The sequence below is a fragment of the Pseudophryne corroboree genome, chromosome 1, assembly GCF_028390025.1.
Source record: "Pseudophryne corroboree isolate aPseCor3 chromosome 1, aPseCor3.hap2, whole genome shotgun sequence".
Classification (NCBI taxonomy): domain Eukaryota; kingdom Metazoa; phylum Chordata; class Amphibia; order Anura; family Myobatrachidae; genus Pseudophryne; species Pseudophryne corroboree.
In genome coordinates this window covers 598,627,503-598,655,237 of record NC_086444.1, presented here as the reverse complement: position 1 = coordinate 598,655,237, position 27,735 = coordinate 598,627,503, and the positions used below count along the sequence as shown (strand labels likewise).

Here is a 27,735-nt window from a genome sequence, read left to right as displayed (position 1 = left end):
AATGAAAAAAAAAGTCATAACTTACCTGTGCTCTCCACATTCTGCCATACAGTGAATGGCTGTCAGCACTCTGACTGGTAGATAGCTCCAACCATCCACCAATCAGCATGCTGACAGACATTCGCTGTATGGATGCAGGCTGGGAGGTAGGTAGAGAATGCTGCCTGGCTGATCTGATTGTGTAAGAGTGGACGGACAGCATACTTTACCTGCCTCCAAAGAAGCTCTGGAGGCAACTCCATGCCCCTACTTCAAGGCCCCTAGAATCATGGGGTCCATACGTTAAGATGGCCTTGTAGTAACCAGTTATTATGTCATTGTTGCAGCTGTAGGGTTTGCGCATGTAGGGCCAGATGTGAATGTTGTTCATATTAGACCCATACCTAGTTTAAGTGGTTACATTCTAAGATGGGTATCTTTATACTTTATTAATACTAATTATTACATAGTTACATAGTATACTTGCTAAAGACTTGCTATTATTGTACTTGGGACCTGACATATTCTGTATCAGTGTTTGTGCTGACCAGTGCACATACAGTGTCATTAATGGGCGTCATGCAACAGTCATTGGTGGTCATTCCGAGTTGATCGCTAGCTGCAGTTGTTCGCAGCGCAGCGATCAGGCTAAAAAACGGCTGTTCTGCGCATGTGGCGCAATGCGCACGCGCGATGTACGAGCACAATGAACAATGTAGTTTCACACAGGCTGTAGCGATGCATTTCAGTCGCACTGGTGACCGCAGAGTGATTGACATGAAGTTGGCGTTTCTGTGTGTCAACTGACCGTTTTCAGGGAGTGTTCGGATAAACGCAGGCATGCTAGGAAAAACGCAGGCGTGGCTGGGCGGGTTTGTGACGTCACATCCGGAACTGAATAGTCTGAAGTGATCGCAAGCGTTGAGTAGGTTTTGAGCTACTCTGAAACTGCACAAAAAAACTTTGTAGCCGCTCTGCGATACATTCGTTCGCACTTCTGCTAAGCTACAATACACTCCCAGTGGGAGGAGGCATAGCGTTTGCACGGCTGCTAAAAACAGCCAGCAAGCGAATAACTCGGAATGACCATCCTTATCCTCTTCAGGGACACTGGCACATATGTGCACGTTTACTTAACGGGTTTTTTTAATTGCAAAACTTTTTGAAGTATGTTAGTCTTTTGTATGCTGTTGCTATTTTATATGTAGATTAGATTTCACTGTTGCTGTCACGCAAGCCACTTTACCACGTCTGATAATAAGCTCTCCTGTATTTATTCATTATCCATTGATTTACTGGTTGTCAGGCATTTTACAAATGTGACTTTTCTGTGCTTTACTTGGTGTGTCACCCCCAGTGATTTGTTATGACTTGGGAAATGGTTTTCAGAGTCAGCACCTGGTAGACGTTACCAAAAGCTGCAACCCATAAAAGAGAACTCACAAGGTGACAAGTTGAAGATGTAAGGCTGACACTGTTAAAATGCTTTAAATCACATTATTAACATGTCTGCATGCCAGGTTTGACCTCATAATGTCCCTGTTATGATTGTCAACATTTAATATGCTGAATTTGACACTACACCCATTATTGGGGCAGATGTATTAACCTGGAGACAGCATAAGGAAGTGATAAACCAGTGACAAGTGCAAGGTGATAAACGCACCAGCCAATCAGCTCCAATATGCAAATTGACAGTTGGGAGCTGATTGGCTGTTGCGTTTGTCACCTTGCATTTATCACTGGTTTATCACTTCCTTATGCCGTCTCCAGGTTAATTCATCTGCCCCATTGTGTCATACGTCCATGTGTTTTTAAAATGAGAGCTAATTTACCAGTAAGTACCCCAAGAGCCTCCAGTGTGGCACTATAAGCATCAGCACTTCCTGCTAGCTACTGTTGCCGTATGTGCTTCTGATACACATATACACAGTGAGACACAGATTGGAAGCTCAAATCAATGTATAAGCTGAGACAAAAGCGTGAAATAATGGGGTTCTCTAGACAAGAAAAACACAAATATTTTACCCTTTTTACCGGCTTATGGGGGTTCACTACGGCTGGCCGGCGGTCGGGCTCCCGGCGACCAGCATCCCGGCGCCGGGAGCCCGACCGCCGGCTTACCGACAGCTTGGCGAGCGCAAATGAGCCCCTTGCGGGCTCGCTGCGCTCGCCACACTATTTTATTCTCCCTCTATGGGGGTCGTGGACCCCCACGAGGGAAAATAATTGTCGGTATTCCGGCTGTCGGGCTCCCGGCGCCGGTATACTGAGCGCCGGGAGCCCGACCGCCGGCAAACAGAAGACCACCCGCTTATGGATGTGCTGTGATCCAGTCAGGATCCCGGTAGTCGGGATCCTAGTAGCCGAATTCCCAACACTGGAATCCCAACACTACTTGGAATGCCGACACCGGCAAGATGCGCCTGCTCTAGATGAGGGTGCGTGTCCTCGCTAGAATGGGCGTGGTCTTGCTACAATGAGCGTGGCTTTGCAAGAAAGGAATACCTTACACCCCAGCTTTTGACCCTGCACCAACAGACCTCGGCCACCACAGGAAAAAAAAAATACCACCATATTAAGCCCTGCACCTTAATGATCCTTGCACCATATTATGCCCCCTGCACCATATTATGCCACACACCACAATGCCCGCGAGAGTAAAGCTTCTAATTGATTTTAAATTACCTGTTCGTTGCCGGGAGTTCGTTGCACTGTGTGTCATGCTCATTGCCAGGAGTTTCATGCGCTGTGTGTCATGCTTATTGCCAGGGGTTTCATGCATTGGGTGTCATGGTCATTGTCAGAGGTTTCATGCACTGGGTGTCTTGCTCGTTGCCAGGGGTATCATGCGCTGGGTGTCTTGCTCGTTGCCAGGGGTATCATGCGCTGGGTGTCTTGCTCGTTGCCAGGGGTTTAGTGCGCTGGGTGTCATGCTCATTGCAGACTCCCATGCGCCCCCCCTTAAGTAAAAAAAAAAAGGGGAACTAAAATTGTAGGCTCCTGCCCCCCCCCAGAGTAAGCTATCACCTGCTCCCCCCAGTGTATGCTATTACCTGACCGCCCAGTGTTTGCTATCACCTGCTCCCCCCGTGTATGCTATCACCTGCTCCCCCCCCCCCAGTGTATGCTATTACCTGCTCCCCCCCAGAGTATATGCTATCATCTGCTCCCCCCCAGTGTATGCTATCATATGTTCCCCCCAGTGTATGCTATCACCTGCTCCCCCCCCCCCAGTGTATGCTATTACCTGCTCCCCCCCAGAGTATATGCTATCATCTGCTCCCCCCCAGTGTATGCTATCATATGCTCCCCCCAGTGTATGCTATCACCTGCTCCCCCCCTCCAGTGTATGCTATCATATGCTCGCCCCAGTGTATGCTATCACCTGCTCCCCCCTCCAGTGTATGCTATCACCTGCTCCACCCCCCCAGTGTACGCTATCACCTGCTCCCCCCAGTGTACGCTATCACCTGCCCCCCCAGTGTATGCTATCACCTGTCCCCCAGTGTATGCTATCATCTGCTCCACCCCCAGTGTATACTATCACCTGCTCCACCACCCAGTCTATGCTAGCACCTGCTACACCCAGTATATGCTATCACCTGCCCCCCCCCCAGTGTATGCTATCACCTGCTCCACCCCCAGTGTATGCATTCACCTGCCCCCCCAGTGTATGCTATCACCTGCTCCACCCCCAGTGTATGCATTCACCTGATCCCCGCCAGTGTATGCTATCACCTGCCCCCCCAGTGTATGCTATCACCTGCTCCACCCCCCAGTGTATGCATTCACCTGCTCCCCCCAGTATATGCTATCACCTGCCCCCCCCCCAGTGTATGCTATCACCTGCTCCACCCCCAGTGTATGCATTCACCTGCCCCCCCAGTGTATGCTATCACCTGCTCCACCCCCAGTGTATGCATTCACCTGCCCCCCGCCAGTGTATGCTATCACCTGCCCCCCCAGTGTATGCTATCACCTGCTCCACCCCTAGTGTATGCTATCACCTGCTCCACCCCCCAGTGTATGCATTCACCTGCGCCCCCAGTCTATGCTAGCACCTGCTCCCCCCAGTGTATGCTAGCACCTGCTCCCCTCCAATGTATGCTATCACCTGCTCCACCCCCCCAGTGTATGCTATCACCTGCCCCCCCATTGTACGCTATCACCTGCCCCCCCAGTGTATGCTATCAGCTGCCCCCCCATTGTACGCTATCACCTGCCCCCCCCAGTGTATGCTATCACCCCCCCCCCAGTGTATACTATCACAGTAGCGTCTACTATCACCTGCCCCCCCCCAGTGAAGGGCACACCATGTCGTGTGATGTCATGATGGCATGATGTCACGACGCATCTGCGTCATTATGCTGGACTCCGCCCCAGTAAGCGGAGTAACACGATGGGTCGGGGGCAAGTATTGGGAGTGAAGGCAGCTGCGGACAGCAGCTGCCAGCAGGGGTCGTGGTGGGTGCCCCATGCGAATGCACGGCTCGCCCTCCAGTAGATATGGCCCTGACCGGCATTCCAAATTGGGTCACAAGCCCGGCGCAGGAATCCCGAGGTTTAGGCTGCGGGGAGAGGGGGTTAGATTTAGGCACCCTCGGGGGGAGGGTTAGGCTGCTGGGGGGTGTAGGAGGGTTAGGTTCAGGCTGTGGGGAGGGGGTTAGGTTTAGGTACCACCGGGAAGGGCTAGGTATTGGTTGTGGGAGGGGGGTTTAGGTTTATGATGCTAGAAGGGAGGGTTAGGGGGTCAGGGGGAGAAGGTAAGTATACTTACCTTCCCTTGTCGGGATTCTGAACATTGGGATGCCGCTGCCAGTATTCTGACCGCCGGCATCTCGAACGCCGATATTTCCCAACCCTTCCCATCCCAACCCTTGGATTTGAGAAACTTCCAATCTGTGTGTCATACAGAAGTAGTAGCACTAACGCTTGATGTAAACCTAATCAGAATACTTTTTCTAGTTCATAATCAAAAAACTGTCATCATTTTGATTTTTATGGTGTCAAATGAAAAAGAAAAGCAGTTGAACACAGTCAATTATAAAAATAGGAAATTATACCAGTTAATTCTAACAAGGGGGGTAATTCCAAGTTGATCGCAGCAGGATTTTTGATAGCAACTGGGCAAAACCATGTGCACTGCAGGGGAGGCAGATATAACATGTGCAGAAAGAGTTAGATTTGGGTGGGTTATTTTATTTCTGTGCAGGGTAAATACTGGCTGCTTTATTTTTACACTGCAAATTAGATTGCAGATTGAACACACCACACCCAAATCTAACTCTCTCTGCACATGTTATATCTGCCTTCCCTGCAGTGCACATGGTTTTGCCCAGTTGCTATCAAAAATCTTGCTGCGATCAACTTGGAATGACCCCCAAGGTAAATTGCTATCTTAGCAGTGAACCCTATACTGTAATGCCTTGTGATACAATCTCATAGACAGCATCCTATTATTAGAATACTCCCAAACAACACAGCCTCCTAAAGTTCTAAAAAAAGCAAGTGGATACTGGAAACCCCTTCTTGGGGGTATATTTACTAATATTCGTGTTTTAGCCGTTTTTAAGGGTGTTTGAACTCGAATGGTATCGGGTGCATTTTACTGCAACTTTTTGAATCCTGATACGGTCATTAACTAATCTGCCGAGTTTGCAACATTCGCCTTTTCCGGGGGTTCAGTATGGTATGCCGGCGGTCGGGCTTCCGGTGACCAGCATACCAAACTGAAAACCACCCCTTTTCCGATGTCGATGTGATTCGTAATGTCAGGCAGTGTTTTATGGGAGTGATGAGTAAAACACTGCGTGACAAAACACAAGGAATCCCGGCCGGATCTGTGAGATCCATGCAGGGATTCATTGTGCACCTTTAAAAAAAAAATTAAAGTGTTAAAATTCGAAAAAAAAATTGCGTGGGGTCCCCCCTCCTAAGCACAACCAGCCTCGGGCTCTTTGAGCCGGTACTGGTTGCAAAAATATGGGGAAAAAATTGACAGGGGTTCCCCCATATTTTAACAACCAGCACCGGGCTCTGCGCCTGGTCCTGGTGCCAAAAATACGGGGGACAAAAAGCGTAGGGGTCCCCCGTATTTTTAACACCAGCACTGGGCTCCACTAGTCAGAGAGATAATGTCACAGCCGGGGGACACTTTTATATAGGTCCCTGCGGCCCTGGCATTAAATCTAACTAGTCACCCCTTGCCGGGGTACCCTGGAGGAGTGGAGACCCCTTAAATCAAGGGGTCCCCCCCTCCAGCCACCCAAGGGCCAGGGGTGAAGCCCAAGGCTGTCCCCCCCATCCAAGGGTTGCGGATGGGGGGCTGATAGCCATGTGTAAAAAAAATTATTGTTTTTTTGTAGCAGTACTACAAGTCCCAGCAAGCCTTCCCCGCAAGCTGGTACTTGGAGAACCACAAGTACCAGCATGTGGGGGGGAAACGGGCCCACTGGTACCTGTAGTACTACTACAAAAAAAATACCCAAATAAAAACAGAACTCACACACCTTGAAAGTAAAACTTTATTACATACATGCACACCTACATTCACACATACTTACCTATGTTCACACGAGGGTCGGTCCACTTCTCCAAGTAGAATCCATGGGGTACCTGTGAATAAAATTATACTCACAAAAATCCAGTGTAGATCTGTCCTCTTCTGAGCTTGTAATCCACGTACTTGGCAAAAAAAACAAACCGAAAAACCCGAACCACGCACTGAAAGGGGTCCCGTGTTTACACATGGGACCCCTTTCCCTGACTGCCGAGACCCCCCGTGACTCCTGTCACAGAGGGTCCCTTCAGCCAATCAGGGAGCGCCACGTCGTGGCACTCTCCTGATTGGCTGTGCGCTCCTGAGCTGTCAGTCAGGCAGCGCACGGCAGAGATACAATGTAGCGCATAGGCACCGCAAAGTTCCCACCATTGGATACAATGTAGCGCCTATGCAGTCGGGGAAAGGTGTCCCATGTGTAAACATGGGACCCCTTTCAGTGCGTGGTTCGGGTTTTTCGGTTTGTTTTTTTGCCAAGTACGTGGATTACAAGCTCAGAAGAGGACAGATCTACACTGGATTTTTGTGAGTATAATTTTATTCACAGGTACCCCATGGATTCTACTTGGAGAAGTGGACCGAACCTCGTGTGAACATAGGTAAGTATGTGTGAATGTAGGTGTGCATGTATGTAATAAAGTTTTACTTTCAAGGTGTGTGAGTTCTGTTTTTATTTGGGTATTTTTTTGTAGTAGTACTACAGGTACCAGTGGGCCCATTTCCCCCCCGCATGCTGGTACTTGTGGTTCTCCAAGTACCAGCTTGCGGGGGTGGCTTGCTGGGACTTGTAGTACTGCTACAAAAAACAATAATTTTTTTTACACATGGCTATCAGACCCCCATCCGCAGCCCTTGGATGGGGGGGACAGCCTCGGGCTTCACCCCTGACCCTTGGGTGGCTGGAGGGGGGACCCCTTGATTTAAGGGGTCCCCACTCCTCCAGGGTACCCCGGCCAGGGATGACTAGTTAGTGATTTAATGCCAGGGCCGCAGGGACCTATATAAAAGTGTCCCCCGGCTGTGGCATTATCTCTCTGACTAGTGGAGCCCAGTGCTGGTGTTAAAATACGGGGGACCCCTACGCTTTTTGTCCCCCGTATTTTTGGCACCAGGACCAGGCGCAGAGCCCGGTGCTGGTTGTTAAAATATGGGGGAACCCCTGTCAATTTCCGCCCATATTTTTGCAACCAGGTCCGGCTCAAAGAGCCCGAGGCTGGTTGTGCTTAGGAGGGGGGACCCCACACAATTTTTTTTTAAAGTTTTTACACTAAACGATACTTTCCCATAGATAACCATGCACAGATCTCACTGATCCGTGCATGGTTATCCAAACTCGCCAGGAAAAAGCAGGTCTATTTTTTTGCTGCTTTTTTTAACGAATCGCAAAAAAAAACACCCGCACTTGAGCATTCAGAGACTAACAACCAAATACGAATTAATAGTAAATACCCGTGTTGTATGAAATAACAGCCGCATTTGACCGATGGTCTATTCATTCGTATTTCTGAACTTAGCCTTGAAAACCATAACGAATAGCCCAAACACTGCCGAGATTTGTGCTTAGTGAATTCCCGTGTTGGGACTTAGAAAAAAAAAACACAAATCGGTCAAACTCGGATTATTAGTAAATAAATATAGGCCTTGGTCGGAAGTTACACAACCTTAAAGAAGAAACTATAAAACTATGCTTTTTAATATCTAAGAATACCAAATAATAAGCTGGAAATTACATTGTTATTTCTTTTTATGTATTATCGGATTGAGTTCACAAACAAATTACACAAGCAAAGAAGCCAAAACATTTGAAATTCTTTGCACTGCATTGTATCTGTGCAGCACTTTGGGGCTTGTAATGTTTAGTACATGTCACCAGTGTTTACAAAACAGAGTATTCTTCGTGTTGCATGTACACAATGATCTAGATAGGCACTGCTTGGAATTCTCAACAAAAGCACTCACTGTATATTATATATCACAATGATCTACATTATACATTATGCCACACTAAATGAGCCAAAATTCCCACAGAATGAGCCAAAATTCATAATATGCCACACAGTATGAGCCAAAATTCACATTATGCAACACAGTACGAGCCAGTATTAACATTATGCAACACGGAATGAGCCAAAATTCACATAATGCAACACGGAATAAGCCAAATTCACATTATGCAACACAGAATGATCCAAAATTCACATTACCCCACACTGTATGATCCAAAATTCAGGGACAGGGAGAGTGGCAGCAGGGACACAGGGACAGGGAGAGTGACAGCAGGGACTGGGAGAGTGACAGAGAGAGTGACAGCGGGACAAGGAGAGTGACAGCAGGGACAGGGAGAGTGACAGAGGGACAGAATCTAATGAGCAGCGGACGGGGCTGTGGTCGGCGGCAGTGCAGAGGCTGAAGTCGGTGGCGGTGACAAGGAGAAGGCCCTGGGCGGCGGTGCGGAGGATAACATAGGTGGCAGCGGCGAATGACATGGGTGACTGCGGCGGTGTGGAGATGGCCTTCGGTCCCTATGACCATGGTGCCACCATTTGAATTCTCCCGCTCCTGATTGGCTGCCGGGTTCCAGCGTTGATAGCGCAGAATTTGAAAGGCAGCGGGGGTCAGTGCTCGGTATGCCATACTAGTGTATATACCGGCCCACTTCGAGCACTTACCACAACTGTTAAGATATACAGAAAAACCATAGTTGCCTACCCTCCCCCATTCTGCAGGAGATTCCCTGAAATAGCATCAATCTCCCTGACTCCCTGATTAGTGCAGCAATCTCCCTGATTGCACCGAATGCCCATTTATACAACCGTTAAATTCTTGGGGGGGATACATCAGTGATACATACATTCAAATGGGATCAGATCATCAGTGCCATTTCCCTGCATTGAATATAAGGCACAGTAAGTGATCCCTATGGCTACATGCATTTTAAATAAGATTTCTCGTGGCCACTTACAGTATATGGAACCTCTTATAAATCACAATAAACAAACAAATCCTGAAAAATATCAGTGTCTTTTCTTCTACAAGTAGATCTTGCTAACTTTCAGGCTCATTTACATTTGGCTGTCATTTTTATGACACACCTTTCAGATGTAGCAGTACACGTCCGCACTGATGGGTGTGACTTTCACAATCTCCCTGAAATGCTTTTTCAAAAGTAGGCAAGTATGAGCAAAACTTGAGATTTCCTTAGAAAATCAATCCAAAGATGCCAATGTTAAACAAAGCATGCAATTATCCATGTCAACACATGGATAATTACAGGCAAATTAATAACATGGATGAAGTATACTTCTGTAAATGTCTGCAGTCCATTGATAATATTCAGCAAAGGTGTTCCATGTTTATCTTTATTATCAGTCATCACAAAAAAGACACACAGGTCTTTTCAAATAGATTCAGCTGACATGAAAATAGGTGATATCCTGGTTTCCTGATGCATTTCATTATGTCCATAACTATCTCAAAGGAATTAATTAGGCTTACTGATGGTGAGGAGAAACAGTGGTTGCTGCCTCACAGTCCGGGCGTAGCTACCATAGGTGCAGGCAGTGCAGCTGCTATGGGGCCAAGAGCTGATAGGGGCCCACCTTCCCTGTCAAAGTTACATGTGTTCTATACATTTTTTGCCACTGGGTTGTACGTTGGGGTCCTTTCAAACCTTTTACTTGGGATCTGCAATATATGTAGGTATGCCCCTGGACCTGCTCCTTATAGTGTGGTATAAAATGAACTGGACTGCATGTTAATGTTATATAATATGAACTGGGGCACGGTAATGAGGCACAATATGAACGGGGAGTACTATATATCATAATGTGAATTGGGGGTACTGTGCGGCATAATGTGTACTGGCAGCTCTGAAATGTGACATAGGGTGAACTTAAGCACTACTGAGATTCATAAAAGAAACCAGGGCACTACATTAAATAAGGCTCTACTATGGTTCAGAAAATGAACTAGGGCACTATTATAGGGCATAATATTAACAACTGCTGCAGAGAAGTGTATCTCTAGAAGCATTGGGATGGGGGCCTCTTCAAAATGTTGCTATGGGGCCCACAAAGTTCTGGCTACGCCCCTGTCCTGGAGTGTATGACGGGGAGAACATACATACCCCACACAGTTTCATCTTATAATCCAAAAACCTACTGGTAACTTAATTGGCTTTTGATAAAAAATGGATCCTATGGGAGGAAATGAGTTAAGCGTGAGGTAAAAAACCTTGCATACCTCACACCCAATTTTGTGTTACAGCGGGTATGCGCTCTCCCGATACCCGTGTCATGTAATAAAAAAAACGTGGCACAGGATTTAAAAAAAAAAAAAAGATAATCACCTTTCCCACTGGGGGAAGGCTGCTGGGAAGCCTTGGGCCACACTTTACACCCAACGCTGGATGCAGAGGCTCAGCTTCGGAACGTGAGTTATTACTGCCTAATTAAGCTACTGCAATTTGAGACTTCCAATTGTTAAATTAGTCCTCAGGGAGGGTTCCAGAACAAGTCCCGGTAATTTTTCCAAAAATTAACGATTTTAGGAACAATCAGACTTGCTTTGGAGGTGCAAAAAAAAAAAGATGCAATAATTTCTCTAGAAATCACAGCTTCTCATTTTCAGTACTGTAATTGGGGTGGTCTTCTGTTTGCCGGCGGTCGGGCTCCCGGCGCTCAGTATACCGGCGCCGGGAGCCCGACAGCCGGAATACCGACAATTATTTTCCCTCGTGGGGGTCCACGACCCCCATAGAGGGAGAATAAAATAGTGTGGCGCGCGTAGCGCGCCACCGTGCCCGTAGCGTGGCGAGCGCAGCGAGCCCGCAAGGGGCTCATTTGCGCTCGCCAAGCTGTCGGTAAGCCGGCGGTCGGGCTCCCGGCGCCGGGATGCTGGTCGCCGGGAGCCCGACCGCCGGCCAGCCGTAGTGAACCCCTGTAATTGAATAGGAAAACCCTGCTGTGGTGGTAAAAACCTCGCTGTCTAGTTTGAGAAAGATATAGCTAGTTTGTCTACTTAAAGGGTTGCAATGGTACTCAAGGCAAAACAGTTTAAGCAAAAGCTAAACTTGTCTTCATTTCCTTGAATGTCACAACATCTTTGAATAGAAAATTACTCTTATAGCCCTTTACCACTGCCGCAATAATCTGCGTTATTGCCGGCTCAACCTGGGTCATGGCTCAGGGGAAAAGGGTCCCCAAAAATTACCCGGGTCCAGTGACCCTAGAATCCAACCCAGGTAGTGAGCAAGGATGGACACAGGCAGGACCTGGGTAAGACTGCAGTATAAACGGGTGTCCCTGGTCAATCGACCCAGGTTCCTTTGCAAGCACTGGGAGAGCCTGATTACTGGTGCTTAGAGATGATATCATCTCCAAGTGTCGGCAGAGGGAAGAAAACTGCACATGATTGCAGTATAAATGGCGCTAACCCGGGAATAACCCGGGTCAAAGGGTTAGTTTAAAATAGGTCTAATCCGGGTTGGATCTATGTACAAAAACTTGAGTCGGTGGAAAATGGGTATTATTTTGTGTGGATTGAGCCATGTAAGACCGGCATTAGTCACTAATACTCCTTTTCCAGTGCCGCAATAACCCGGGTTTTTGCCAGGTCTAATCGAGTCGTGGTTAGGTGGAAAATTGTTCCTGAGAAATAATCCAGGTCCGTTAACCCAAGAATCCAACCCAGGACTGGTGCCCCCCCATATTTGAAATAGGGAAGGCACGTGTGCCAAAAAAGGGGCGTGGCCACTCAATAGTACCCCAATTCAAATTACACCACAGTAGTGTGCCTTACTCACATTACACAGCACAGTAATGTACATTATTCACATTATGCTACACAGTAGTACCCCTTATACACATTATGCCATACAGTAGTGCCTATATATATATATATATATATATATGGGAAGGCGTGCATGCTCCTGGGAAAGTGGGCATGGCCTCACAATTTTATATTATGATATCAAGCTATAAATATATAATCGCACCCCCTACACATGCACACACACATTTAGCATCCTTACACACAATACCCACAGTAGTTCTCCTTACACATAATGTCCCCAGTATAGTGTCAGATGCACATAATGTCCCCCAGTATAGTGCCAGTTACACATAATGACCCCAGTAGTGCAGTGCCAGATACACATAATGCCTCTGAGTATAGTGCCACATGCACATATGCCCCCTCAGTGCCAGACACTCATATGCCCCTTCAGTGCCGGACACATGTATGCCCCCACAGTGCCAGACACATGTATGCCCCCACTGTGCCAGATACATGTATGCCCCCACAGTGCCAGATACACATATGCCCCCACAGTGCCAGACACACATATGCCCCCATGTTAATTTTCCTATTAAAGGCAGCACTTTTAGGTAGATTCACTTTTAGAGGCGGCAGCTATTACCCCACCCTTGTGTAGTTCTTTAACAGCAGGGATGCCCATTAATGATCAAAGAATGCAGCAGCCACTGTAATTGGCACCGGGGTCCAGCACTGCACCACAATACAGACAAGAAACTCTACATAAACTACACCTCCCAGCAGCTGCTGCTGCATGCTGTGATCATTACTGGGCATCCCTTCTGGTGAGGAACTACACAGGGGTGGGGGAATAGCTGCTGCCTCTAAAAGTGAATTTACCTACTGCCCTCGGGTGGCACCTCTGGACGGTGCCCCTCCTCGGCTGGCGTCCCTGGTGAGTTTCATCCTGGCCACTAGGAAGATACACCCCTGCCTGTGGTGTCAATGGGGTCTCAAACTGGACCAGGCTTTATGTCCAAAAGGGGTATATGAGTCATAAATAAACTTCAATAATGCACTTGTGGGTCCAAGCCAATGGGGGTCTGAATAGGTATATAGCAGTCAGTGGCTCTTACAAGATACAGTAGTTGGTGAAATATATGCTGCTGTGCAAGAAACAGCTGTTCTACTGTATAACAGAAACCTTTTTTTACTTCAACACACTAAAACAATGTACTGAATTATCTTCAGCTAAGTCGTGTTCCTTGGATAACATTGAAAAACAAAAGTATAAGAAAAAATGGCTGCCAGCCTCAAAATCCCAATGTGTCATTTCCTTCAGCAATTCTGAACTTATGCAAATGGTACATTTCAAAAGAAATGTGGGAGGCACTGCAGAAAGCAAATCTTACAATAAAGTCTATTAATAAGAGTATAAAGAGTACATTGAAGTACCTTATACATGGCAATGCACCAAAGTGGTATTGGAGAATGTAGCACTGTTGGTATCTATTCAGTGGTTTCCCAGACAGCTAAGACATGCTTCTGACTAAACATACGTCTGAATATCGACATAGACCTAGAAACCTTTTTAGAATAAATTATAACTTTTTACTACATCACACTTTTATATTTTATATCAAACCCAAAAAATAAAAATAAAATAATGCAATACAATTGGATATATTAGAACGGACTTCTATTTTTTAACTAAGGAACTGATGAAGTTATTTTATCTTTTTGGATATAAATAAGGAACCCCATGCACCCTACAAGCATCCATGATTAAGCGCTTACCCATGAAACACATTGGATTACGCTAGTGGAGACCAGAAGTGTTGGAACACCGAAACTGCAAATACCCGCTCGAACACTTAAACAGGAGACCAGCCGCGTAGGTGATACAAACAGGCATCCAGAGGTAACATAGGGACAGCTAGCCAGTGTCTGCCCAAAGCCAACACTGCCAGGAGGCAATATAAGGAATCCTGCATGGTTACAAATCCACACCCTTTCATAAAAACAGCTTTAAACATTACTGGTTCCTATTAGGATTAATATATTTTGGTATTGCATTCTAACATATACACTATTATTCCACAGCGCTCTGCTTTTTATTGTTACTATATATTGCTTCCTTCTATCAGGTCTACTTCATTTCACTAACAGGCACGGCAAATATTTTTTAATGCTTCTGACCACGCTTGATGCTGGACCAAACGTCTTCATATGCTGATCACATGTAATGCACTAATGTTTACTGTTTGTAGACACAAAGGGCGGTATTCAAATGACATGTCACGCCCAATCTCCTTTCTAAATGATCCCCATTATTGCGTATATCGCTCCCATAGAAATCAGATTTAGCTGTGTACAGGGAGTAGCGAGCTGAAATTATGATACCACACCCCCGAGGGCAGTAATAGAATGGGTGTGCAAAGGGGTGAAAAGAATTGAATACCGCACAAAGAGTGAATATTTTGTGACAGGTAGGTGTTAGTGAAGAGTGATTATCTATCAATATGCTTAGGGAATTTGATTACTTTCTGTCAAAATAATGCGTATGGAGTGTTATCAATATAAAAGACTGGTAACAATAATGCAACTAATGTTTTCAACAATTAATTTTGTTACAAATTTTTATACCACACCCAAATTTACTGTATTATACCATCATTTTCATTATGGCATATCCCTATTTTATCATTCAATGGGGCTCATTTATCAACCAGATTTATCATATGCATAATAATAAATAGTGCGCCAGTCAATAAGCTCCCAACTGTAATTTTTCAAACACATGTCAGTTAGGAGCTGATTGGCTGGAGCACCATTTATTATACGTGACGAGTTTTAAAACTCATTGCATATGTTAAAACTTGTTGATAAATGGACCCCTATGTCACCAACGCCAATGACAACTATTTTCACTAAGATTGTTTATTTAGAAAGTGTCACAAAATTTCATAACACTGTACATTCCACTTGATAACATTTAATACATGTAAAAACATTTTTTATTAACATTAATATCATTATTATAATTAATATTATCAGCATTTATCTACGGGGCTACTGGGAGTAGCATATTATTTCTGGGCAGACTAGAGAGCCAGGGAATGTAATTGCATTTCTGTTTACACACAATGCTCTGAGAGTGAATAAATAATGTGGCAAACTCTGAGAACTGAATTAATCCAGTGTTTGACCAGGGTGACATGTTGGACATAAATCAATGAAAGACATTTAAATCATACTTGCTTACTTTTGAAAAAAAATTTCAGGGAGATTGTGAAAGTAACGGGTGGTCTTCAGTATGCCAACTGACGGGATCCCGGCGCACGGTATACCGGCGCCGGAATCCTGACAGCCGGCATACCGACACTTATTCTCCCTCGTGGGGGTCCACGACCCTCCTGGAGGGAGAATAAAATAGCATGGCACGCGTAGCGCGCCACCGTGCCCGTAGCCGGGAGCCCGACCGCTGGCATACCATACTGAACCCGAAAGTAACACCTATCAGCGTGGACATGTACTGCTACATCTGAGAGGCGTGTCATGAAAATGACTTACATCCAAATGTAAATGATCCACAAAGTTAGTATACTGTATACACATATACTGCAAGTGGCCATGAAAAACCTTATTTAAAATGCATGTAGCCATAGGGATTATTCTGCCTTATAACGAAAACAGTGAAATGGCACTGATGATCCCACTTGAATGGATATATCTCTGTCGTCCCCCGTCCCCCCCCAAGAATGTAACAGCTGCTTAATGGGGGTAAGGTACAATGAGGGGGATTGCTGGACTATTCAGGGAGTGAGGTAGATTGCTAGTATTTCAGGGAGTCTCCTGCAGAATGAGGGAGGGTAGGCAACTATGATTTAAATATGGTGAGACATGAGGCCATGAGAAGATTCTAGGTTTAGTAGCAGGCAGGGTTGTTGGAGTAGCAGACTAGCAGAAGCCTGTGAGCGAGACAAGGTTTCATACATTGACGTAGACACCATGCCTTTCTGGAGCCCATAGCTTGGAACAAAATGTTCTCCATTAAAAGAGGACAGGGCAACACCAGGAAACAGAACAGCCATGCAAGTCCTACATTAAAAACAGAAAAAAAGGAAAGGTGTCTGATACCGAGGAGACATTCGGTATGCTATAGCTCAGTGACAGGCAAGCTGACATACTTTAAAAAATCTGCATTTACCTGCAAAGGGGCGCACATTCACCTTCATTTGAAGAATGAAAAATCAACTTCTAAGGTGCCCATACACTAGTGCGATTTGGGCCCTTTTCATCTGATTCCGACGCATCTGGCGGAGAAATCGGATTAAAAGTAGCAAATCGCATGTGAATCCGATCTGATGCGCAGTCCCTTGCTCATCGGATTTGAGCCTGTAGATCACAAGAGCCGCAGTATAGATTTCTCGGATCCGGCAGCCTCTGGCAGCCTTGGCTGGGATCACATACGATACATCGTATGCAAAAGGACTGCATACGATGTATCGTATGTGATCCTGCCGCCCGGGAAGCTGCCGGGCAGTTCAAGGGAGATGTATGCAACTTTTCCTCTCGGAGAAGAGCAGTAGTGTATGGGGACCTTAAAAAGCCTCAACATCCCATCACTCATTCTATAATGCTCCCACATGCCTGTCACATGCTTCACAGGTCTCAGACCTACCCACGTGCCACTGATAATTACAATTTCTTATAGTAGAAATTAAGGTTCACCAAAATGTTTTAAATACACATGCAGGGAAAGGGCCAAGCCCTTTGATATGTAAAAATAAAGTGATTACAAATATTCTGATGCAGTTTCATATGGTGGCAAGGACCTTTATCTTGCTGAAGCATTATCATATGTTCACTGCCTGTATTCGGGTGTTACTGATGCTAATGATGACCTGGATGTCATGGATTTGATGTCCTCTCCACCAGGTGCATGGGGGAGCTCTGTGTTGCAACACTCAGGGGTGACCTCCAGTGGCAGCTCCTACCTTGATGGAGGAGGAGGGCTGCTGCTGGCGATGCTGCCGGGTCCCCGCTGCCTTGTCCCCATCGCCGCCTGGGTCCCAGCATCTGTACTATGTACATTTTACAGACGCCGGGACCCGGTGCATGCGCAGTTGCAGCGTCGGTAATACAAATGCTCAAAACCATGGCATCTATGGACTGCATCGGCTGCAGTCCATAGAAGCGGGCTAGGGCTGATGAGGCAGAAAGCTGGCTTCCTAAAAGCAGTCCCAGACTGAGGAAACACCTCCCAATTTGACCCTGTAGTGTCTGTGACTGGCAGGTAGGACTTCCAATAGGAAGTCACTGCCAGTCACAGTGAAGCCAGTGCAGTCTTACGGACTGTATCTGGCTCTCTGACACTGAGCTGAGGTGGCGGATTTTATCTGGTGGGCAGGCCCGGCGACAGAGGAAGTCAAAGGGGACACCCATCACGAGCCCCAATGTTGTGAGGAGCCCCAAGGTTTTGTGGTAAGAGGCAGTGCGGTTGAGGCAGTGCAGCAGCTAAATGGATATATTTAATTATATACTGTAGTTTGCACATGCGGTCCCCCTGCAGTAACCCCCAACTGCCCCCAGGCCCAGGTCACCTGTCCGTATATGCCTGCTGTGTCCTCCCCGCCCTGTCTCTGCTATGGCGATGACGGTCCGGGGGTCTTCACATCAAAGAAGCGGCCAGAAGGGACTGAGACTTCAGACTGCCAGGCTGGCCCGGCATGCCATCTGCAGAAGACAACTGTCCCTTCTGCTGCTGCCGAAGCGCCGGGCAGCCCAGCAGCACACCGACCACACTGACAGTGCGAGTCAGGGCTCCACATAGCAGCCGTCCGCTGCCCTATTCTGTCCAACTCCGCTCCCTATGTGCCTGGATGGAACCCTCACCACACCAGTTCTGTCATATTTATGTATATAAATATGTGTGATATGTATATATGTATATATATTTAGGAAATAAAGCACAGCTTGCACTTTTGAAAGTCCATGGAATGCCATCTATTTTCTCCAGTGTGAGCATTTCATCATCTATATGTCATGACTAGTGGCAGCAGCTTCAGCACTAGGAGGAAGTGGTTCTTGATCTTTCCCTATTTTATCCTCCAAATTTTTGTTCTCCATTATTTTTCTGGAGTTATATAACACAATATGCATACACAGGACAGCGTACCCCTACACCACACAAGGCAAACCCTATAAACATTATTTGGATTAAATATTAATAACTACTTTATTTGGAGTAAATAATATACAGGACAGGACAGTACCAATGGATTTATACGGCAGTGCCACTGGACTGGATTTATACGGCAGTATCACTGGAATTATACAGCAGTATGACTGGAATTATACGGCAGTATCATTGGAATTATACGGCAGTATCACTTGAATTAAACTGCAGTATCACTGGAATTATACGGCCGTACCACTGGATTTATACAGCAATACCACTGGACTGGATTTATACGGCAGTATCACTGGACTTATACGCCAGTACCACTGGACTGGATTTATACGGCCGTATCACTGGATTTATACGCCAGTACCACTGGAATTATACGACACTATCATTGGAATTATACGGCAGTATCACTGGAATTGAACGGCAGTACCACTGGACTTATACGGCAGTACCACTGGACTGGATTTATATGGCAGTACCAGTGGACTTATACGGCAGTACCACTGGACATGTAAAGCAGTACCACTGGAAATATACGGCAGTATCACTGGACTGGATTTATACGACAGTACCACTGGATTTATACGGCAGTACCACTGGATATATACGGCAGTATCACTGGAATTATGTGCCAGTACCACTGGACATATAGCGGTATCACTGGACTGGATTTATATGGCAGTACCACTGGACATATATGGCAGTATCACTGGACATATATGGCAGTATCACTGGACTGAATTTATACGGCAGTACCACTGGATTTATACGGCAGTACCACTGTACATATACGGCAGTATCACTGGACTGAATTTTTACGGCAGTACCCCTGAACATATACGTCAGTATCACTGGAATTATATGGCAGTACCACTGGACATATACGGCAGTACCACTGGATATATACGGCAGTATCACTGGACTGGATTTATATGGCAGTACCACTGGATTTATACGGCAGTACCACTGGACATATACGGCAGTATCACTGGACTAAATTTTTACGGCAGTACCCCATGACATATACAGCAGTATCACTGGATATCTACAGCAGTATCACTGGACTGGATTTATACGCCAGTACCACTGGATTAATATGGCAGTACCACTGGACATATACGGCAGTATTACTGGAATTATATGGCAGTACCACTGGACATGTATGGCAGTATGACTAGATTTATACGGCAGTACCACTGGACATATACGGCAGTATCACTGGACATATATACAGCAGTATCACTGGACATATATACAGCAGTATCACTGGGCTGGATTTATACGGCAGTACCACTGGACATATACGGCAGTATCACTGGACTGGAAGTATACGCCAGTACCACTGGACATATATACGGCAGTATCACTGGACTGAGTTTATACGTCAGTACCACTGGACATATACAGCAGTATTACAGGACATATACGGCAGTATCACTGGAATTATATGGCAGTACCACTGGACATATACGGCAGTATCACTGGACTGAAGTTATACGCCAGTACCACTGGATTTATACAGCAGTATCACTGGACTTTTATGGCAGTATCACTGGACTGGATTTATATGGCAGTACCACTGGACATATATGGCAGTACCACTGGACATATACGGTAGTATCACTGGACTGGATTTATACGCCAGTACCACTGGATTTATACGGCAGTACCACTGGACATATACGGCAGTATTACTGGAGTGGATTTATACGCCAATACCACTGGGTTTATACTGCAGTACCACTGGACATATACGGCAGTATCATTGGAATTATATGGCAGTACCACTGGACATACATGACAGTATCACTGGACTGGATTTATACGGCAGTACCACTGGACATATACGGCAGTATCACTGGACATATACGGCAGTATCACTGGACTGGATTTATACACCAATACCACTGGATTAATACAGCAGTACCACTGGACATATATGGAAGTATCACTGGAATTATATGGCAGTACCACTGGACATATACGGCAGTATGACTGGATCTATACTGCAGTACCACTTTACATATTCAACAGTATCACTGGACTTACACGGCAGTATCACTGGACTGAATTTATACACCAGTACCACTGGATTTATACACCAGTACCACTGGATTTATATGGCAGTACCACTGGACATATACGGCAGTATCACTGGACTGAATTTATATGGCAATACCACTGGACATATACGGTAGTATCACTGGGCATATATGGAAGTATCACTGGACTAGATTTATACGCCAGTACCACTGGATTAATATGGCAGTACCACTGGACATATATGGCAGTATCACTGGAATTATATGGCAGTATCACTGGACATATACGGCAGTATCACTGGACTGGATTTATAAGGCAGTACCACTGGACATATACAGCAGTATCACTAGACTGAATTTATACGGCAGTACCACTGGACAAATACGGCAGTATCACTCGACATATACGGCAGTATCACTGCTCTGGATTTATACCACAATACCACTGGATTAATACAGCAGTACCACTGGACATATATGGAAGTATCACTGGAATTATATGGCTGTCAGGTTCTGTTTAGTTTGTGTCCCCGGAGGGGTCGCTAGTGGGTCAGTGGAGGTAGGATGGAAGAAGTGAGGAGGCCGGATTGGATTCCTGCGCATGTGCGCAATGTTGTTTATTAAACAGTAGGCTTTAAACAGTATGGCAGCAGGAATACTTGGTAATAACAGTAATAAATGCAATGGTGATTATGCAGCGTGGAAGCTGAGAGTCTATGGCAAAGTCTGTATGATAAGTTCAATCGATCAGGGGATCGATGTGTCGGTATGGGAACCGATAGTTGTTAGGCCGTGGAGCCAGCAGAGATGATGGTGAGAATAGCAAGCCTGGTAGCAATTGCAGGAGACAAGTGTTGAAGTTCTCAGTGCAGTTAGAAATAATACTGGCAGCTTGCAGGCTGATGAACAGGTGTAGATGACGAGATGCACCTGGAAGAGAGTCTCTACTGCAGAGGGCTGGAGCACACTGTAGCTGGTTAAGGTGTGAAGCTTGATCTCTAATACAAGGGTTGCTGGTGCTTGTGGTTCCACGGTAGTACAGGGTCAACTGGAAGGCAAAGCAGGTAACGGAGGAACTGGAGAACGGAGCCAGAGACACAGGTCATAGGAGTGACACGAAGTCCAGGACAAGGACTGACTCACCCTGCTGCTCCTGATATACCCCCCGGTCTGTAGGTATTGGTGGGAAGTGAATGAGGAGGTGCGGCCAAGCTCCGGATTGGCCGATGCGGCAGTCTGATGGAAACTGTCATGGCGGCGCCCATGCCGCGGCCCGGCGGGAACGCGGCGTGCATACACGCCCGCTGACAACAGAAGCATTCCTAGGCCCAAGATGACGTCCGGCGACAAGGCGACCAGTGACAGCGAGATGTAGAGACCCCGGATGGGGACCGCACCGATGGACAGATGTAGCTGTGGTAAGTCGATTCCTGACAGTACCCCCTCCTTTACGGGTGGGCACCGAACACCCACTTGGCTTGGAAGGATGAGTTCTGTGGAAAACATGGACCAACCTTGGAGCATGAACATCTGTAGCATTTACCCAACTCCTCTCCTCAGGACCATAACCGGACCAGTCAATGAGGTATTGCAGATGACCGTACCGGCAACGGGAATCCAGAATCTTCTCTATTTCGAACTCAATGCCCCGTTGGGTTCGTACTTTGGGGCCAACTGGAAGAGCTCTTTGGAAACAATTCAGGATCAAGGGTCTAAGGAGAGAGACATGAAAGGCATTAGGTATTCGCAAGTAAGGAGGCAATCTGAGCTTGTACGCTACAGGACTGATGACTTTGTCGATGGAAAAAGGACCAATGAAGCGTGGTGCAAACTTCATCGATGGCACTCTGAGACGAAGGTTCCGGGTGGAAAGCCAAACCCTATCATTGGGTTTTAGGCTGGGAACTGCACGTCTTTTGCGGTCGGCAAAGAACTTGTATCGACTTGAAGCCTTTTTAAGGGAAACGTGAATTTTCCTCCAAGTAGATGAGAACTGACTTAGAACAGAAGTGGCTGCAGGAACATCGATGCTTGGTAGATCTTGAAAATCTGGAACACGAGGATGTTGCCCATATACAGCGAAGAACGGGGTGGTCTTCGTGGCAGTATGATAGCGGAAGTTATGAGCAAATTCAGCCCACGGGAGCAGGTCTACCCAGTCATCTTGGGAGGAGGAAACATAAAGTCTCAAGAAGGTCTCCAGTTCTTGATTCACCCTTTCTGTCTGTCCATTTGTCTGAGGGTGGTAGGCTGACGAAAATTTAAGCTTAACTTGTAGGGCAGAACAGAGGGCTCTCCAAAACCTTGCTACAAACTGAACTCCACGGTCAGATATGATTTCAGTAGGCAGTCCATGTAAGTGAAAAATCTCCCGTAGGAAGACTTGAGCAAGTTTTGGAGCGGAAGGAAGACCTTGGAGTGGAACAAAATGGGCCATTTTGGTAAACCTGTCGACAACTACCCAGATGGTATTGAATCCTTGAGAGGAGGGTAGTTCGGAGATGAAGTCCATGGACAGGCGAGACCAGGGACCGCTGGGTACGGATAATGGTTGTAACTGACCTGCCGGGGACTGTCTGGGAGTCTTATGCTGGGCACACTTGGGACAGGATGCCACGAAGTCCTTAATGTCGACCTTCATTTTCGGCCACCAGTAAGTTTCAGACAGGAACTTGAAAGTCTTTAGGACACCAGGATGCCCTGTGAACTTGGACTGATGAGCCCAAGACAGCAATTTAGAACGAAGCTCAGGGGAAACAAAAATCTTGCCAGGAGGCGGAACAGGAGTAACTTGAGATGAGGCAAACACAACTGGATTCAAAATAGAATGCGGAACTGGATCGGAATCTCCTCTTCGGATTCCATAGAACGAGACAGAGCATCAGCTTTGGTATTCTGAGAACCTGGACGGAAATGAAGCTTAAAGTTGAAGCGAGAGAAGAACATTGCCCACCGGGACTGGCGAGGATTAAGACACTGGGCTGCCTTTAGGTAGAGGAGGTTCTTGTGATCCGTGTAGATGTTAAATGGGAACTTTGCTCCTTCCAGGAGATACCTCCACTCCTCAAGAGCCAGCTTGATCGCCAGTAATTCTTGGTTACCGATGGAGTAATTAGCTTCCGCAGGAAGGAATTTGCGAGAGAAGAATCCACAAGGGTGAATCTTCCCATCAACCCCCACTTGAGAGAGAACAGCTCCGACTCCCACTGTAGAAGCATCTACCTCCAACTCGAATGGCTTGTTAACATCTGGTTGTGACAGAACTGGGGCGGTCATAAAAGCCTGCTTGATCTTCTGAAACGCAGCCAAGGCATCTTCTGACCAGTTGGAATGATTTGCCCCTTTTCGAGTTAAGCTGGTAATAGGAGCAATGAGAGTTGAGAATCCTCTGATGAACTTCCTATAATAATTAGCGAACCCCAGGAATCGCTGAATGGACTTGAGAGTGCTCGGAATAGACCAATTGGCAATAGCTTCCAATTTTGTCGGCCCATCTGGAGATCCGATCCAGAAATTACATACCCTAGGAAAGGTATGGAAGAAACTTCGAAGGTACATTTAGACAACTTGCCGTAGAGACGGTTCTCACGAAGACGTCGGAGGACCTCATGAACTTGTAGGCGATGCGAGGAGAGATCTTGAGAGAAAGAGGATATCATCCAGATAGACTACAAGATATTTATACAGAACATCACGGAAAATTTTGTTAACGAAGTGCTGGAACACTGCTGGGGCATTACTCAACCCGAATGGCATTACTAGGTACTCGTAATGACCATCTCGAGTATTAAAGGCCGTTTTCCATTCATCACCACTTCGAATCCTGATGAGATTGTAGGCACCGCGGAGATCTAACTTAGTGAAAATGCGAGCTCCCTTGACTCTGTCAAATAATTCAGTGATGAGCGGTAGTGGATAACTGTTTTTGACGGTAATATCGTTGAGCCCCCGGTAATCGATGCACGGACGTAATCCTCCATCTTTTTTTTAACAAAGAATAAACCCGCTTCGGCGGGCGAAGATGAAGGGCGGATGAATCCTTTCTGTAGATTCTCCCTGATGTATTCACTCATTGCCTCGGTTTCAGGTACAGATAACGGATAAGTACGTCCTCTAGGTGGCTTCTTGCCAGGGATGAGATCGATGGGACAATCCCACTCCCTATGGGGCGGCAGAACATCGGCGGCCTTTTTCGCTGAAGACGTCAGAGAAATCTTGGTAGGCCACAGGAAGACTTGACGGGACTTTAACTTCTGAAGACCTCACAGGACGAACTTGGGCTAGGCAGGACTGATGGCAGTGTGAACTCCATGAAGTCAGTTGTAACGTGGACCAGTCAATCTGCGGATTATGTAGCTGGAGCCAGGGCATACCCAAAACGATCTCCTGGGTTGCCTGAGGGATGACTAGGAACTCAATTAATTCAGAATGCAGAAACCCAACTCCCAGCACCACTGGCTTGGTTTGATGAGAGATGTAACCCTTGGAAATTCGGCTACCATCCACTGCAGTGATGTAGGCTGGATATGTGAGTTCGCAGACAGGCAGACGGAACTTATCAACTGCAGCTTGAGTAATGAAGTTTCCAGCAGCTCCACAGTCCACTAACGCAGTTACAGACTGGAGTCCAGCCCTAGTCTCTAAAGTCACAGGAAGGATAAGGTCTTGGTTTGAAGGAGCTTGTCTAGAAGGTCCCAACTTGACTCCTCCTTTACAAATCAGGATATGGCGTTTCCCGAACGTGCTGTACAAGAATTAATTTGGTGACCTGTAGCCGCACAATAAAGACACAGTCTCTCTCGAAGTCTTCTTGACCGCTCCTCAGGGGTTAAGCGGGACCTATTAATGTGCATAGGCTCGTCAGAAGGTGGAGGCTGAAATTGTGTCGGAGGTACCATTCTCGGCTTGCGAGGCTCACTACGAACACACTCACTGTTGCGTTCGCGAATGCGAGAGTCCAACTTGATACACAAAGAAATTAACTCTGATAATTGCTCAGGAATGTCACGGGTGGCTAGTTCATCTTTAATCCGATCAGAGAGTCCGTGCCAGAAGGCTGCTACCAGTGCTTGGTTATTCCATTGAATCTCTGCGGCTAACGTCTGGAACTGGATGACGTATTGACCCATGCTACGGGTACCTTGACGGAGTTGGATAAGATCTGCAGAAGCTGATGTTGCACGACCTGTTTCATCAAAGATGCGTCTGAAGGTTGACACAAATTCGGTATAGTTATTCATAAGAGGGTCAGCACGTTCCCACAGAGGAGACACCCAACTCAAAGCTGATCCAGAGAGCAGTGATATAATGTAGGCAACCTTGGATCTTGGCGTGGGGAAATTGTGTGACAACAACTCAAACTGGATTTCACATTGATTAAGAAACCCGCGACATAACTTGGGGCTGCCATCATATTTGCTGGGCACGGGCAGGTGCAAGCGTGACACTGGAGTTGATGCAGCCGGTGAAGGAGAACCCGCTGCACTTGCAGGTGCAGGGGTGACTGGAACTGAAGAAACAAGAGCACTGGGCAGGGATTGTTGTAGTGTATCGAGACGGGAGGACATTCCTTGCAGAAACTGGAACATCTGCTGCTGCGCAGCCTCTTGACCATCCAAGCGGGAGACCAGATTTTGTAAGGCCCCTGACCCCACATTCTGACCACCATCTGAGTCCATCAGTCCTGGACTTACTGTCAGGTTCTGTTTAGTTTGTGTCCCCGGAGGGGGCGCTAGTGGGTCAGTGGAGGTAGGATGGAAGAAGTGAGGAGGCCGGATTGGATTCCTGCGCATGTGCGCAATGTTGTTTATTAAACAGTAGGCTTTAAACAGTATGGCAGCAGGAATACTTGGCAATAACAGTAATAAATGCAATGGTGATTATGCAGCGTGGAAGCTGAGAGTCTATGGCAAAGTCTGTATGATAAGTTCAATCGATCAGGGGATCGATGTGTTGGTATGGGAACCGATAGTTGTTAGGCCGTGGAGCCAGCAGAGATGATGGTGAGAATAGCAAGCCTGGTAGCAATTGCAGGAGACAAGTGTTGAAGTTCTCAGTGCAGTTAGAAATAATACTGGCAGCTTGCAGGCTGATGAACAGGTGTAGATGACGAGATGCACCTGGAAGAGAGTCTCTACTGCAGAGGGCTGGAGCACACTGTAGCTGGTTAAGGTGTGAAGCTTGATCTCTAATACAAGGGTTGCTGGTGCTTGTGGTTCCACGGTAGTACAGGGTCAACTGGAAGGCAAAGCAGGTAACGGAGGAACTGGAGAACGGAGCCAGAGACACAGGTCATAGGAGTGACACGAAGTCCAGGACAAGGACTGACTCACCCTGCTGCTCCTGATATACCCCCCGGTCTGTAGGTATTGGTGGGAAGTGAATGAGGAGGTGCGGCCAAGCTCCGGATTGGCCGATGCGGCAGTCTGATGGAAACTGTCATGGCGGCGCCCATGCCGCGGCCCGGCGGGAACGCGGCGTGCATGCACGCCCGCTGACAACAGAAGCGTTCCTAGGCCCAAGATGACGTCCGGCGACAAGGCGACCAGTGACAGCTAGACGTAGAGACCCCGGACGGGGACCGCACCGACGGACAGATGTAGCTGTGGTAAGTCGATTCCTGACAATGGCAGTACTACTCGACATATACGGCAGTATGACTGGATCTATACTTCAGTACCACTGTACATATACAACAGTATCACTGGACTTACACGGCAGTATCACTGGACTGGATTTATACGCCAGTACCACTGGATTAATATGGCAGTACCACTGGACATATACGGCAGTATCACTGGACTGAATTTATACGGCAATACCACTGGACATATGTGGCAGTACCACTGGACATTTACGGCAGTATCACTGGACATATATGGCAGTATCACTGGACTGGATTTATACGCCAGTACCACTGGATTAATACGGCAGTACCACTGGACATATACGGCAGTATCACTGGAATTATATGGCAGTACCACTGGACATATATGGCAGTATGCCTGGATTTATACGGCAGTACCATTGTACATATACGGCAGTATCACTGAACTTATACGGCAGTATCACTGGACTGGATTTATACGCCAGTACCACTGGATTTATACAGCAGTATCACTGGACTGGATTTATATGGAAGTATCACTGGACATATACGGCAGTATCACTGGACTGGATTTATACGCCAGTACCACTGGATTTAT

General features: G+C 46.7%; 1 protein-coding gene across 2 annotated transcripts in view; it reads left to right on the top strand.

Moving 5' to 3' along the window:
• APC2 (APC regulator of WNT signaling pathway 2) overlaps positions 1-27,735 on the top strand; it is a 208,550-nt gene that overhangs the window by 24,417 nt on the left and 156,398 nt on the right. Inside the window, exon 1 of one of the 2 annotated variants that reach the window (XM_063914313.1) lies at positions 14,061-14,216. The exons of the other annotated variant lie outside the window; for it this stretch is intronic. The gene's annotated coding sequence lies outside the window, so the exon portion shown is untranslated. Of the gene's footprint in view, positions 1-14,060; positions 14,217-27,735 lie in introns of those variants that run through there. 2 annotated transcript variants of the gene reach the window in all.